General features: G+C 42.4%; 1 pseudogene; it reads left to right on the top strand.

The window, feature by feature from the left end:
- Positions 1–17,101, top strand: part of LOC144762225 (cytochrome P450 2K6-like) — a 156,216-nt pseudogene that overhangs the window by 16,192 nt on the left and 122,923 nt on the right.

Raw genomic sequence — 17,101 nt, 5'->3', positions numbered from 1 at the left:
GCCAATACTTAAGTAAACATAAATATGACTCCCCAGCCTTCATTTCTCTCCTCTGCCCTCTGCGACTCCAAGTCACAGAGGGTAAACCCCCCTGGCAGTGTCCCACTCTCAAAAAAAAAAAAAAATCAAGACATAGGCACTTACTTTTTTGTTGCTTCCTCATGGTCTTTACCCATGAGCTGCATGAGTGAGCAGTCTCTCATGACAGAATGTTAATGAAAAAGGCCCTGGGCCCTCCAACACAGTGGGCAAGCATCACTAGCTAGACCCTCGCTAAGTTTCTGAAAGAGGGGTTTCCATTTGCGCGCAAGCAATAAGTGTGTACTGTTCATGATATTAGCCAGAACTCTGATTGTCATTATCATCCGCAGTCTATGGAACCATTGGGTATCCCTCTGCCTTCCTCCAATTGAAGGCTATCACCACTTTTCATGCCCCTGGGCACTGGAGGCAGGTATATCTTTCATGGCAAGTCAATGCTTTCAAGTTTGCCGTTATAAGGTCCAAGAGCAACACCTCTGACATGAAGGGAAGTGGATTAGACAAAACCTCTGGTAAGAACATTGAGATCATCTCACAGAAGGGCTGCATCTCGGGCAGGCCCACCAGATGTTAAGCGCCTTTCCCAGGGCTCCAAAGTCTTTCCAACATCAGAGGGAAGAGTTATGGTACATGGGTGTAATCTAGGCGGTGTGTATTGCCAGCCACACCATACTTTGCAATTTCTTTTTTCTCCCCAATGTGGAGGTAGAGGTGTAGTGTATGTCCCTGCTTAGGTTGTCCCAGTGCTTAGTGGTGCAGTGTATACTGAGGGACTGCACCCAACCTTCATTATGTCTACATGTATGGGACATATTCCGACTGAGGAGGAGCTTTCATAGAGCAGATGTCCTACCCCTGGAGCCCATCAGCCGAGGAAGTAGCAACTCAAAATAGGCCCTGGGCGGTGAACTACGCACCGTTCACGGAGTACAGAAAACTCCGTTTCGTGTAGTGCAGCAGAAGATTCCCTAGGGCCGAATAATATTCCAGTAACCTTTAATCGACTCAGGCTGGGTTCAAGTGCAACTTCAAGATGGTGTCAGTATGGCTCTGAACAGAAGGCCAGCAAATTAGCCCTTGAAGCCACTCTTTCAGTCCTGAGTTCAGGTGAATATGCAGGTCCTACCAGAAGGGCTGGCCTCTGAGGGTTCAAGGCAGGCCCCAGGCAGTAAAGCTGTCCTTCCAGGTACAGCAAAGCAGTCTGGCAGAGTGCACAGCAGGTCACAGCACAGGCAGTCCTCTGAGAGTCCTTCCGCAGGTCCAGGATTATACCCTGGTGCCCTTCCTCTGGAAAGTGGGTGAAGCTTCTAGAAAGGTTCTATGAAGTGCATGAAATTTCCTGCCTTCCCTGCCCTGACTGCAGTGACAATATGGAGGTGTTAGGTCATTCCTGTGAAGGTCCAGCAAAACCTATTCAGTTGCAAGTGGGGCTGTGATTAGCTCTGCACCCCCATTCTTCCAGCAGATATCATATTCAGACACATCTAATTCATCAATTGTGTAAATGTCTGGGAGAAATTAACAAATATTAACTGTCAGCTGCACTCAGTTATGTGACCCAAAACAGGCTGTAGACACAAATCCAGGACTTGTGAAGCATGGCAAATCACCTGTGAAGGTATCAAGGTGCTGAATTGTAGGAAAGCATATTACAAGTTTCCTTACTACCACAGTTTTCATCGCAGTGAGCCCGGGCACCCTGTTACCTCAAGGCCTGGGGATGCATGCAGGAAGGCACATGTTCTGCCCCCCTGTGTGCATGTACCCTCTGTTCCTGTATGGCATGTAGGACTTCACTGTCCATGCTGTGCAGGAACTGGGTTTGGCGCTCTCATGCCACTGCAATGCTAAGGGTCACACATGAGCCTTAGCACGGTGTCGCCATGGGACTGCCGTAGGACCTCCCACCAGACCAGGAGAACACTCCTAATCTGGTTGGTGGATGACGGTTTAGTTTGGCTCTGTGGGGGTGGGGCAGTGGCGGATGGGCTACTCCCACACCACCAAACTCGTAATCAGGTCCTAAGTGATTTTCCCAGAATCACAGGATGTTGAGCTGACACCAAGACTCAAACCTGTTTCTTCCTGCTTCAAAATTGGCAGTCCAGGCTGTTACACCACACCCTCTCCTTTACCCCACACCATCTCCTCAAAGGGCTAGGGGCATAAAAATTCCAACTTTCTAAAAGTGCCATTTCAAAATTGTAATTAAAAATCAGACTTTACCATTAAAGAGGAGATTTAATTACAATTTCATAGATACTAAACAGAAACTGGATACCAGGTGCCAACCAAATGTTAGCACTTATTAAATGGAATAAGACAAACCAATGTTAACCAATGGGACAGGTCGGTCTCGAAGTACTGGAACAGGAATTTAGGATTTTTTTACTACCAGGACACGTAAAACTTAAAAGTAGATGTCAAACATTTTAATTACAATGCACCCTACAGTATGGGCTACCTAGGGTCTATCTTAGGGGTGACTTATATGCAATAAAAGGGGAATTTAAGGCTTGGCAAGAGGGATACATTGTCGAGTCGTATTAGCAGTTTCAAATGGCATTCAGGCTGAAAAGGCAGCCCTGTGACATGTTTTAAGGTGCAACTTAAGGAGGTGGCACAATAAGTGCTGCAGGCCTACTGTTAGCATTTAATTTACAGGCCCTGGAATGGAGGTATATCTTAGTAAGTAAAATGTTTTGGGGAAGGACCCATCCTGTCACCTTAAGGCTGACAGGTCTAGCAATTACAAACAGACCGCTCTCTTGAAAAGAACTAGCTTTGTGAAGATGTATTCTGTAACAAATTGCAAGAATCTTTGCTCAAATCACTCATCCTTCATTTGTTGAGATAAAGTTGAAGTCATCTTTATAGCATGGGCTGCCAGACTTCCTGTCAGTTGGGCTGTTTTCTGGTGTAAGCCTCTGTTGAGGAATTTAATCACATGCTGAATCTCCATAAGCAATAAAGTTGAAGTTAAATGTATTTAAAAACCCCTACTTTAGAAGGATCTGGTGCAAGTTCTCATTTTCCTCCAAAGACGTTTTGCGATTATTCTCAGATTTTCTCACAAAGATGTTGTCAGTACTCTTTGTAACGGTTTATTATTTACCCTCTATTAAATCTTTTTTTTTTTTGTTTAAGAAATATTTATTCAGTTTTAACAATACATAAAACAAAGCCATACAGTAATAATAATGAATGAAATAAGGTAAAACAAGAGGCATATAATGATTAAAAAACCAGAATAACCTAGAAGAAGAAGGAAAAAGAAGAGAAACGAATGAAAGAGAAAAAGAAAGAAAAGAGAGGAGAAAAGGGTAGAGGGGAGGAGGGAGAGGAGGAAGGAAAGAGGGAGAAGCCGGAAGAGAGAGGAATATATGCTGAGAAAGAAAAACAAATTATGAAGTGAAAGGAGAAGGTGAAGAAGAGAGGAAATTAACAAAGGGGAGCCATAGGAGATCAGACTTAATTTTTAACAGTATAGAGGAAGAGGAAGCAATAGCAATCCTATGCTCATCACAGATGAAATTCCACCAGGTAGTAACAGAGAGTTTGGAATTATCTTTCCAGCAAGATAGAATCACTTTGAAAGCAATAGCAAGAAAAAGATCAAGCAACTTAGCATTAGAAGAAGGAACATCAATCTCGTTTGATAAAGAACCTAAAAATACATTCACTAACGTCAGTGGTGCAGAACATTGAAACATTTGCCTGCATATATTCCAAATAGATTTCCAAAATGATAAAACTGAGGTGCACTCATACAACTGATGCTTAAGAGTACCTGTTTCGGAAGAACAAGACCAGCATGAAGCAGGCGAAGAGGGCGAAAACTTGGAAATACTTACAGGTGTGAGGACAGCCCTATGATAAATGAAAAAAAGGGATTGCGTAATACGTGCAGCAAGAGAAACTTTGAATAATTTGGACATGAAAAAAAGGGATTGCGTAATACGTGCAGCAAGAGAAACTTTGAATAATTTGGACCATAAGCGATCCCAAACATCAACTGGTAACACAACATTTAAATCAATTTCCCAAGCATCTTCAATAGATGATTTGGGACGGTCAGTAACATTTGCCATTAATAACTTATAAACAAGGGCAGCTTTGGGTAGATGTAGCGAGAACAAAGAATAAAGAGGAGACAAGGAAGAAAAAGAAGGTAGAGCATCAGGTGGTAAAAGAAGCGATAAATGAGATTGTAAGGCATGAGTTATGTTTGTATACTCTTGTAAACACGATGCGGGCAAATGGTAAACATTTTGTAATTCATGAAAAGGGATGATAGAATCATTTGAAAAGAATTGATACACAAATGAAATCCCCTTCTCTTTCCAGTACTTGTAATAGAAAGACTTGCCCTTGTATTTGAGAAACTTATTATACCACACAATGGATGCCAAAAAACACTGCAGAGGAGATAAACCTTTGGAAAACGTGTCACGTAATAATGATTGGGAGTATTTAATAATCGGGTGTTTGGACAAAAATGTACAGTTGGACATATAGACAATATGTTGAAACGAAAAATCTTTCAACAATGAGCGTTCCAAGACAACCCATCTAGGAATTGGGGAAACCCAAAAGTCATAAGCTAATGAGAAGGATTGTTTAATCACAAAAGCAGAGTGGTACATTTTGAAGTTAGGAAAACAAACACCTCCTTCGTTTTTGGGGCGGGTGAGTTTTGCCAACACAATGCGAGGGTGTTTGTCGTTCCACAAGAAATTAGAACACAGGGAATTCAAGTGAGCAAAATAATAGTTAGGTATTTTTATAGGAAGCATAGAGACAGTATATGGAATATGGGGAGTAATCATCATTTTAATAGTATCCAGTCTCCCCCACCATGACAGGAATAAGGGAGACCAGCGATGGAGGAGGGATTGGAGTTTCTTGATAAGTGAATCAAACGTAAACTTAATTGTATCAACTACGGAGGAGGAAAACCAAATACCGAGGTATTTTATTTTGGAAGGGCACCAGGCAAAATCTGTTGAAGCAAACATGTACTGGTAACAAACAGCATTTAAAGGTAAGACTTCAGTTTTAGATAAATAAGTTTATGACCTGAAATTGAGGAATATAGACGAACTTCATCCATGAAATGTGGGAGTGAAGTAACCGGGTTAGCCATGTAGACAAGTATGTCATCGGCATATGCAGAGATTTTTGTTTCAATAGAGGCTAGATTAAAACCAGTAATATTGGGGTTGTGACGGATGCGCTCCAAAAAAGGCTCAAGACATAAAATAAATAACAAAGGAGAGAGAGGACAACCTTGCCTTGTGCCCCTGGAGAGGGGAAAAAATCTAGAAAAGTGGTTGTTGACGAAAATACTGGCACGGAGAGAGGAATAAAGGAGCTTGACTAAGGAAATGAAAGAGGGACCAAAACCGAACCATTGCAAAGTACAAAACATAAATTGCCAATTGATGCGATCGAATGCTTTCTCGGCATCCAATGACAGGGCTGCTAGGGGAAATTTAAAGGATTTGCTATGAGAAATTATATTAGAAAACATACGAGCATTGTCAGAGGCTAACCTACCTTTTACAAAGCCAACCTGATCAGGTTTAATCAGGAGCGGAATGAGGGTATCTAGACGGGAAGCAAGAATTTTGGCAAAAATTTTACAATCATAATTAATCAGGGTAATCGGGCGAAAGTTCTTACATTGGGAAGGGTCCTTATCTGGTTTTGGAATGATAATGATGAGGGCATCCAGGAAGGATCCCGAAGTTCTAGCGGAGGAAATAAAGGAGTTAAAAAGTTGGAGCAGTCTAGGTACAAATAGGGCATGAAACGTAGAGTAAAACTCAATAGGTAATCCATCAGGTCCCGGCGCCTTAGATTTTTTGAGGGAGTTGATGGCCTGAAGAATTTCCTGAAGAGAGATATCATTCTCTAGTTGGGCAAATTCTTCGGGGAGTGAGGGAGGGGAAGGGAGACCATCAAAGAAAGACGCTAAATTGGGATCAGATGGGTGGGTGTCATCAGTGTAGAGAGAATGGTAATAATCATGAAAAACTTCCACAATATCCTCATCAGAGGAAACTAATTAGTCTGTACGGTCATTAAAAATAGGACCAATGGTTTTACGTTCAGATTTGATTTTAAGATAGTTTGCTAACATTTTACCCGCTTTGTTCTCGCCCCCACGATATTTAGATTTGATATTTTAAGAGGGTATTGCAAGCTTCCACCGTAGCGATTTTATTCAAGTCAGATTTTGCCTTAATTAAATTATGAAGAGCAGCAGTGGATTTTGAGGAAAAATACGAGTGTTCAAGTAATTTAATATGTTTGAGTTGGTCTTCGTAATTACTTCTATTAGCTTTCTTTTTCTTAGCTACATACGAGATTGTGAAAGCTCGAAAGGCAGCTTTGAAGGCATCCCAATTATTGGGAACAGAAGTGTCTAAGGGGTCATTAAGGGTAAAAAACTCATTAATGAAAGTCGTAACTTCCTTAACAAAAGTAGTATCAGACAACAGGTAGGTATTACATTTCCAACGACTAAAACTGGAGGAAGTTAGGGTAAGATCAATGGCTGCATAAACAGGGGCATGGTCTGAAATAAAAATAGAACCAATATCGGACTTTTGGAGGGAGGAAAGGAGGGCCTAACTAACCATAATGTAGTCTATCCGTGAGCGGGTATGATGAACATTGGAGAAAAACGTATATTCCAGGGAATCAGGATTACAAGTCTTCAATACATCATAGAGAGGGCGCGTGGTAATGACAGATTGGAAACATCTATGAGACTTTTCAGGTTGAAATTTATGTGAGGAAAGTCTGTCAGAGAATGGGTCTAACCATTGATTAAAATCACCAGCTATAACAATATTTGGGCAATCAATAGTAGAGATAAGAATTTTAATATTGTTCCAGAATTTGGGGTCTGGCCGAACCGGCCCATAAATGTTTAATAGAACCAAAGTCTGATTTTGTATCACAACCTTTGCCATTACCCAGCGCCCTTCATCGTCATTCTGAGATGATAGAATTTGGACCGACAAACCTTTGTGGAACAGAATCGCAACACCCCCTTTTTTGTTAACAGCAGGAGAGAATACCACTTGACCCACCCAATGCCTTTTCAATTTAGAGGATTCAATATCAGTACAATGAGTCTCTTGTAAAAAAACAACTTGAGAATTAAGTTTGGATAAATGTGACAATACCTTTTGACGCTTGACAGAGTGTCCAAGACCACGAACATTCCACGTTACCAAATTACACATGATGGGAGGTGAGGATGGGACAAGCAACTAGGGGAAGACACATGGCCGGAGAATCTCTACAAAAAAAGGACACAACAACAAAAAAAGAAATAGATGAAACATTGGAACAAAACAATCAGTACATATAGGAAGAGAAAGATAAAAACACCCAAAATCACATTATATAAGAATATGGACCAGAGAAACCAAGAAACAAGAAGTAAAAATTGTCCAGTAAGGAAAAGGGAAAGGAGTGCACAAGTCAGTGAGGAAAAACAAAAAGGGGGAAAAGAAGAAAGAAAAAGGAGAAAAAGGAGGGGAACAACAGGAGAGGAATAAGAAAACAGATCAAGGCAAAGAAGCCAGGTCTGAGAGGAGATAGAAAACCACAACAACATCGGGGGTGGGAGACGCTGAATAGGACGCGGACTCCATCGAGCCACAGAAGAGCAAGAACAGGCAAGGAGAGGGAAAATCCAAAAAACCTCAAGAACGAGGGACAAAACAGAAAAACAATCATGACGAATCGAGAGCAATCAGAGAAAACAGAACAATTCCAAACACGAATAAAGTAGATCAGCCATTAGTGTCTATAACAGGTGCAGAAACAGACTGAAGATAGGCATGGAGCTTCTGAGGGTCATCAAAGGAACGAGTATGACCATTGTGCGTGATCTTGCACAGACACGGATGTAGAATACCATATTTAATATTGAGCTGTCTCATTTGTGGGCGAAGATTCAAAAACTCCTTTCGTCGGGCATTAGTTGCGTTGGAAAGATCCTGTGAAATAAAAATAGTATGTCCTGACCATATGAGACGACGTTTGAGTCTGGCCGATTTAAGTACAGTCATTAGTTCAGTGAACTCCAGGAATAAAATGATGATGCCACGGGGTTTAGCTGAATTGGAGTTAAGACGACCCAAACGGTGAGCACGCTGGATATTAAGAGGATTAGACGCAGGTTGGAGGTCCAAAAGTTCATGCAGGAATTTTCGAACAAAGGACACCATATCCGATCCCTCAACATTCTCCGGAACTCCATATAAGCGTAAGTTATTTCTTCTGTTACGATTTTCAAGGTCCTCGGTGTGGAGCTTGAGCAATTGAATCTCTTTTTCCAGTTGGGGGATTTTAGCCTAGACATCCTGAATATCACTGACGCGTTGTTCCAGGTTGAGAACTTTACCCTCCATAGTGACCCACCTCTCCTCAATCTGCTTGAGCTTCTCATTAGTGGTAGACATAAAGGGTTGTAGACCTCGAACCTCTTCTAGTATGGAGTCCAAAACAGGATTAGGAGAGGTATGAATTGGGGAGGGAGGGTCGTTTTTAAGTCTCTTAGGCTTGGTGCCAGTGAGGGATGACTTAATAGAACTTCCATCATGAGACATAGTGGCACGCGAAGAGCTCATCCAAAAGCAAAGGAGGAATATGGCCACTGAGAAGAGCAGCGTGATTGACTCAGACAACGTAGAGAGATGATCGTAGGAGCGGAGAATATGAGGATAAAACAGTAAAGGCACACTAGCGGGGTAGCATCAGCAGCTCACACCCTGATGAGAGACCAAAATCTGCAGTAAGAATGGTCATAACCGTCTCCTAAGCGACATAATGCTCTAAATCATCAGAAATGTCATGCAGAGAGGTAAAGTAAGGCAAAATCTGTAGGGTGGGAACATCCAGGCGAAGAAACGCAGTCATGGAGTCATGTTGCGCAGGTATAAATACAAGGATATACCAGGATCTTAAAATGGCCACCGTCGACTCAGAGGCGAAGACGCTGAGGGAACAAGTAGGCATATAACAAGCGGAGCATTATGCACAGTGCCACGTTTTGAAAATAGAAAAGAGGAGATAAGCAGTACATTACAGGAGTGCTGGAGGTCAACCGCGTCGGCAGCTGCAGAAGCCTGGAAAGCTGGTGTGAGGACGCGGGCACGGCGGCTCAAAATGGCGTCGAGGGTGAAGGACCAGCGCCGACGACTGTTGCCTCAGAAAACCGGCACAAAAGTCATGGAAACAGCAAGCAGTGGACGGAGCCCATGTTCTGCTACAGATACCTCGAAATTCCGGCAGAAATCAGCACATTTGAGGTATTTTATCCGCAATGCCGGCTGTAGCTCTGCGGAGCTCACGGGAGGTCCGTCTCGTCCCGTCGGCACGTAAGCCACACCCCCCCTGTATTAAATCTTTTACACTTCATTCCAATCTTGATTTTACTCTGCTAAATGTGGTGTCTAGATGGGAGGATAGTCGTTTACCCCCAAATAAATTAGAAGAATCGTAGGGCTGAACTGCCTATGGTAACATTTTTGGTTGCTTTGATATTTGGATTGAGGAGATTATTGTGGTTCAGTTCCCACAAGAACACCCCCTAAAAAGTAGTTATACACACTCCCAAAATGGGCAGCTTAATGTAATTCAATCAGAGCAACATCAACAAGGCAACTGAGCGAGCACATTTAATCATCTTAATCAAAGCGGCTGTTGTAGCTCTCGAAGTGAGCTATAAACCAAGTGAAACTGATAGACAGACCACCCCAGAAAAAGAGTTACTTATGTGATCAATGTTCCAAAAGTGTTGTCGGGAATGAGGGAGGATACAGACTCACTGATCAATAAAAATAATACACTGGTTAAGGGACACCTGCCACTGTTATTCACTGATTCGTTCTGATATAACAGCTGCAAAATGCCACTCGGGTAATGGAGGTTGTAATGATTATATTCAACTTGTGCTAAACAAAAAAGAGCTGGTCAAAAGTCTTGTGGGACTGGACCTTCACAGACTCCCTTTGAGAGGTATTCATATAAACAAGAAATATTCAATTTAAATATAATCCACCAATCCTACCCAGTGACCTGGAGAATCTGTGTTTGATAAACTGGACTGCTGGCTAAGGGTACTGAGTAGTGTTTCCCAATCAATATCTTAAATCATCGTACTATTGTACCTTATAGAATTGAAACAGACGGATATCCTAGGGACCTACCTACTTGTTACCTCAACTTCCATCTTGCTACCACTGCTTCACAATCTAGGAGATTTAATAATTAGAACATTTAAAGGATGATAAATGCTCCAGTTGATTTAAGTATTATTTCCTGGAACATAGTGGGAATGATACTTAAGGTAGTTGGCCCTAGTGTGGGTATTTTATTTAGGAAGTTGACCTATAGAATCCTGGTTGAATTGCTCCCTTATAGGTTAGATTATATGTGCTTTAGTGAAGAAGCGACCCATCAACATCAAGGTAGAACTTCAAGGGGGGAGGGACGGGTGCTTCTCATTTGATTAGAACAGACTTAAAGTATAAAATTAAACAATTATCTATTGCTTCAAGGAGTCTCCTTGGACTAACACTAAGCACCCTGAGGAGTCAATGATCAACGTTTATAACTGCACCTGAAGTCGCGTACATTCAAGAGGCTTGCTTGGGAGCTTTCTCAACAGATTAATTTCCAATAATAGCCAAGGATTTTAACCTAATATTTGAGTCCCTGGAAGAAGTAAAAATCATTATAGTGTCCGCAGGCATTAAGATTGGCATATCCCTACTCAATCTTTCTCCAATAAAGAACAGGACATACCCAGAAATCCAGATGGCTGCTATAACTGTGACATATTGCATCATATCTTAGAATGGCTGGTCAAAGTCTTATAAACTTGGTATCCACTCTTACAAAAGACCTCATTATAGCAGTAGGATAGATAACATACTACTTGACATTATGCTGCGACCTGTTATGGGGGGAACATGATAATATGAGGGACATACGGTAGTGACCACAATGCTCTCCACTTAACCATGTCTGCCACAGTTAGCTTGACTTGGGTCATTCGGACATTTTGACACATGTCCGAATGACCAACGTTTGGGGGTGGCTAATAGCAAAAGAACCATGAAATGGGCCAAATTTAAACAAAACCTTATGAAACTGGCCCTCATCTTCAAGGTTATAGCTGATGGTGTGGAATGTTTAGAAGACATTATCAGGACTTTTGCTGTCATTGTTAGCAGAAGTTCATTTTAAGATGATTGAGCAAATTAAAGCTCACTTCTGTAGAGAAATCGAACTGAAAGGCCACAGAGCAATAACATGCTATGGTTTAACAATTATTGTAGGAAAGCTAAACCTTAATGAATGTCTGCAATCAAAAACGAAGATAGTCATTATTAAGGATACAAAATTAAATTACAAGAATTCCCTGTCCCTGAGCAAGAAGAAAGGGGAAGGTGCAATTAGGTCTGATCTAGAAGGTCACTGTGACGCAATGATGTTTGCGCTTTCTGGCACATAGTGGCCCATGGAAGCTCTAACTTCAGTGAAAGTATGGATACATATATTCGACCTCATGAGTGGGTAATAACACTTTGGATTTCTATATTTGAGTCCCCATGCTGAATCAAACCTCAGAGAAGTTCAGGAACTAGCACGTTGTGCTGACAGTGGGGTTTACTTGAGGTCACACCCTGCTTGCTATTAACAAAATGAAATCGGACACAGTACTCAGGCCTGACAGAATCCCAGGGGGCCTGTTTATCTCAGAGCCACAAATTGGGACCCATATGTTAATACTCTCTCAAATGCTGTTGGTGCGACTACAGAGAGCCCAATGACCTGGTGCATGGCGGTTACAGAACCAATAATGAAGACAAGCAGTAAGCTAGAACCTTCAAACTATAGGCCTATGAGCTTTATAGACAAACTGCAGAAAAACTTTGATAGGCATGTCCTTGGTAAACTCCAGGAGTGGCTGTAAGAGAGTGAATCCCTATCCCACCTCCAGGCTGGATTCAGATGTAAAGTTAGCACTATTGATCAAGATTTTTCATTGTTCTCAAATACTCTGGAAAATCATAGCTTTTTGAAAGGACCATCTTTACATATTGTTTATAGATCTTTGGGCAGCTTTTGATCTGACTCCAAGAAAATCTGCATTATACATAAACCTTAAACAAGATTACCATCAGTGAAAGGGTTCGAAAGAGATCCTTCTTGGCTCTGATTCTGATTTCATTTTACATTAATGGTGTTCTTGACTATCTAAATGTGTGTACCAAAGATTCACCAAAACTAACTGGGAAAAAGATTATAGCATTATTATTTGATGACTGCTTGTTGATCTCCCATATCCTGATGGGTCTATAGGCTTTGTTGCATCAGTTTACAGCCTTCTGCTTTGACTGGGTACTAGAAATGAATCTGAAAAAGTCAAAACATTCTTATGGCATTCCACACAAGTCCCTTATATGTGTTATGAGTCTGGAGAACTGCAATATTAGAAGAGTATGCTTTGAGTATGCAGAGGTTAGGATAGCTGATTCTGTGTTATGGATTCCAGCACATTGCGAAGTGTCAATTGTCTCTACAACACCAAGCTTCAGCTGTGCTGAAGATCTTAAGATTCACCAATTCCAGGTCAATTTCTTCAGCTTTGGAGATGTATCACAGTAAAACCCTGGGAGCAGCCCTTTATGGTGCTAAGCTTAGGAGATTAATTAATGTGTTAGGCGTAGGCATGCTGAAAACAAATTCCTTAGAGTCCTGACAAATGCTGGAAAGCAAACAAATTGTTTATTTGCACTTAGACATGGGTGTTTAAAGGAGTTGTACACTCAGCACTACTTAGACATCTGATTTACTGATGCAGACTTCGGGCCACTACTGAGTTGTAGCCAGACAGACTATGTTTCCAGGAAATATTGAACCTAGAATCCCTGGGGACCAACTCGTGGATCACAAATATCCAACTACGTTTCATTACACTAGGTCTACATGGCATATGGGGTAATTCTATTTCATTAGTGGGATCTTCAGGTACACTAGTTCACAGATCATGTTGGGAACATGTGGCAGTGAACTGGTACACCAGTCATAAATATGGTACTATTACAACGAAGTTCCTCGAGTATGGGTGCACTTAACAGTTAGTGGATTTGCTAGAAACCATATCCCTGTCTGCCTCAATACAACTACACTCCCATTGTGAACCTTCAAGTGTAAACAGGCAGCCAACCATTAGTGAGATCTGTTTTGTTTGCCAATTTGAGAAGGAAACTGAGGTACGCATATTTTGTTTTTTGCCCTGGCTATGTGCACATACATAGGAAATAGATAGCCCCCATATATGCCTTTAAATGGGCATGTTTTGATACGTAAAACATTGAAAACTTTTACATTATATACTAGCAATATGATTGGGTTCAGTGTCCCAAGCTATTTGTTTTTATCTTGGTCCCTGCAGAGAAAAAATATGACTTGCGGTTATGATTATGCACTAGAATTCAAGTGCTATAAACTATGTTTATGTCTCGATTCAATTTATTAACTTAAGTTTGGTATATATTTTTGTTAATATTTAAGTGTTTGTAGACTAGTGAATGTACTTGAATTGCATGTTATTGTAGTGATTTGTCTTGATGTGGAAATTACCTCAAATAAATTTTTGGAACAGCGATGTTGGGTACAGCTGCACTTGTAATGTAATGTAATGTAATGGTGTCTCGTAAAGCGCCTGAATCACCCCACATGGGGTATCTCCGCGCTGTAGACTACTGGGGAACCATCCTGGCTTTCCCTGTGAGATGGTCCCTGCTGGGTATCTCCAAGGTGAAACCAGGCATCCCCGGCGTATGTGGGGGGCCGTTGTGGAGATGAGGCAAGCTAATGCCCAGAGTTGCCGAGTGTGATCCCTGGTTAGAGTAGGCACCGAGGCGAGAATTATCGAGTCCGCTGACCCTGGTCCACGACCCTGCCGCGTCGCGGGCCGTCCTCTGCTTCCAGGTCTGCCACCTCTAACCAGTGAGCCACACCACTCCACCACCACTTCATAACACAGCTGCATGTTGTCCATAAATCTGCAATTCTGTCATGGAATTGCAATATTGAAGACACTGTGTTAGGCCTGGCATCCTTAGTGTGGTCTTCCCTGAGGTGTTTTGCCTATTACATCCTGTTTGTGCTGATTATTTTTGTTGACCTTATGACTCTGCGCACTTTACCACTGCTAACCAGTGCTGATGAGCATGTGCTTCTCCCCTCTAAACATGATGACACTGGTGTATGCCTAATTGGCATAATTGATGTACTGGTAAGTCCCTTGTAAAGTGGTATACCATATACCAGGGACCTATACTTCAAATGCTAAAAGTTGGCCTACAGCCCTAATTGTGCCACCCACATAAGTAGCCTTTCAAACCTGTCTCGGGCCTGCACCTGTGTGCTCACTTTATTGCCAATTCAACTTGCCATTCAAAACTACTTGCCAAACCTTAACCTCCAACTTTTTAACATATAATTAATATTATTACTATACAGCTTACAGAGCACCTGGTTACTCCAATGGAGTGTCCCCACGCTAGGACCCCAAAAGCACCATGACATCTGGCAAGAGCCACCCACCCTACAGCCTAGGTACCCCAAGGAACAGCTACAGAAGCCTACTTCCGGCCACCACGGGGATGTTGGAAGAGCCAAGTCTTAAGTTTTTTCTGGAACAAAGTCTCTGATGGGCATATCCTTAACTCAACAGGAAGGCCATTCCAGGCCTTAGCTGCAAGGAAGCCAAAAGAAGTCCCACCAGCCCGTACCTTCTGAACCTTAGGCACAATGAACTTTGCCGTGTCCAAGGACCTTAGGTAGCATACAGGTCTATAGGTGGTAAGAAGGGGGTGCAAAAAGCTAGGACCTTTCTTGTTGAAGATCCTGTGGCTAAAACACGAGGCCTTAAAGGTGAGACTGGCCTGTATGGGGAGCCAGTGTAATTTCCTCAAGGCCTCCCCCACCGGTTGTATGATGTTACAACGCGATCAAAATGATTGCAGTACATCACAACGCATCTTTTACAATGCAAGTCGTTACCACAACTTGTGCTGTAGGGTGCTGGACTTAGGAATAGTAAGATTTACTATTCCAACTCCATCCTATGTACAGTAGGGAAGGTGTTGGAATAGTAAATCTACTATTCCTTAGTCTAGAGCGCCCTCCAGCGCAAGTCGTGGTAATGACTTGCGTTCTAAAAGACGTGTCGTAATGGCACCGCGGTGTTTTGACCGCGTTGTGAAGGATGTTTACCCCCCCCCCCCACCGAGGCTCGCCTAGGAATATGCAGAATTTAGCGAGCTGCAACGTTTTGAACCTTCTGCAGGATGTTCAGATTTTTCTGGGTCACCCCTAGGTACAGAATGTTGCAATAATCTAGACGGGACGTAACAAGGGCCTGTACAATGGTCTGTCTAGCATCTAGTTGGAGTAGATCCAGGATTTTTTGCAAGATTTTAAGAATGCCAAAGCAACCCCTAAGGTAGTTTCTAAGACACCCTAAGGGCAAGGTGTCATGTAAATAAAAGGTGGGACATGTCTTTAATCTTTTCATGTACTCGTAGTGACAAACACCTTAATTCAGTTTTCACTACTGTGAAGCCTACTCCTCTCATAGGCTAGCATTGGGAATTCTTTAATACACTTTTAAGCTGTAATTCCTGATCAGAGAGGAGTAGCTTTTTCATGTTTCATATCTTTGGAATGGTAATGATAAATTCTCCTTACTTGTGAAGTTGGATATGACATTACTGTTTTAGAAAGGCCGGCCACTTTTAGAAAGTGGACATTTCTATGCACTTACTGCCTGCCAGCTTGTCACCAATGCACTTCTGGGGTGGGTAACAGCTACAAGTGGTGCATTCCCTCTAGACAGCCATATCACAGGAAGAATATGTGTGTCTGAGTAGCCATCTACATACATCTGCATTCTGATGGCTTTGCCTGGGCAGGATGGAAGGTAGGGGCTAACACTTCCCTTGAATAAGCAGTGTCATATCCCCTCACAAAAGTCTGATTACCCCCCTAAAAATAGCCTGGCAGACAAGATTGGGTTAAAAGGGATACTTGTGCACATCAGCGAGCTGCTTTGAAGTCGCCCCCATATCAGAGGCACTTTTTGGGTATAACTACTGGGTCTCTGACCCCCTAAAATCAGACACTACTGGACATGTAGCTATGCTCTGCCAGAAAAACCGCTGTGCTGCTTACAGGACTTAGCTGGACTGTTGATCTGGAAGGCCTGCATTTCTGTTTGTTGGCCTGCTGCCTTCAGCCCTCAGACTCGGCTGAAGGAGTGTTGGACTCTGCCTTCACTTCAAGTGATCTCCAAGGGCTTGTTGGCTTGCCTCCTGTTGCTTGAAACTCAGGGATATCAAAATCTTTACCCCTGCACATGTGCAAGGCTCACTGAAAGTAGTCCAGATACTTGCAATGCAGATTTTGATGCACTTCCTGTCTGCATATAGCAGTACCAGTGCACCAACCTGAGTGCAGAAGTAAAATTGTTGCATCACCTCGTAACCAGCGCTGGGCCTCCAGAAACTGACGCAAGGGACAGAGTATTGCGTCCGCTGCAGCTGGCTGAGATCGATGCATCCCCTCGGGTGCCTGGCAGAATACAGCACATTGCTTAACGCCTCTCGACTCAGGTCTTTGGAACTGACATATCACCTTCACTGCGTGGAGAAGATCAACACATCTAGCACCTACGGGCCTCGACATCGACACATTCCGCTGTTTGCGCCAAGAAAGGTACTTTGTTCACCAGGGCCTGCGTGGGTCTTATAGCTGGTTGGCGCTCCATCACGGTTGGCCCGAACATTGAGTTTGCTTGGTTCAGCACGACCTAAAGTAACCTTTCTAGAGCTACTCGCTTCTATACACTTTCTTGCATTTATTCCTTTAAAATGTAATATCTCAACTTCTATACATTGGATTTTTGTTGTTTTGGTCTTGTTTTGTTTATGATATAATCTATTTTGTAAAACTG

The sequence above is a fragment of the Lissotriton helveticus genome, chromosome 6 (assembly GCF_964261635.1).
Source record: "Lissotriton helveticus chromosome 6, aLisHel1.1, whole genome shotgun sequence".
NCBI lineage: Eukaryota > Metazoa > Chordata > Amphibia > Caudata > Salamandridae > Lissotriton > Lissotriton helveticus.
This window is presented reverse-complemented; position numbering and strand designations above follow the sequence as displayed.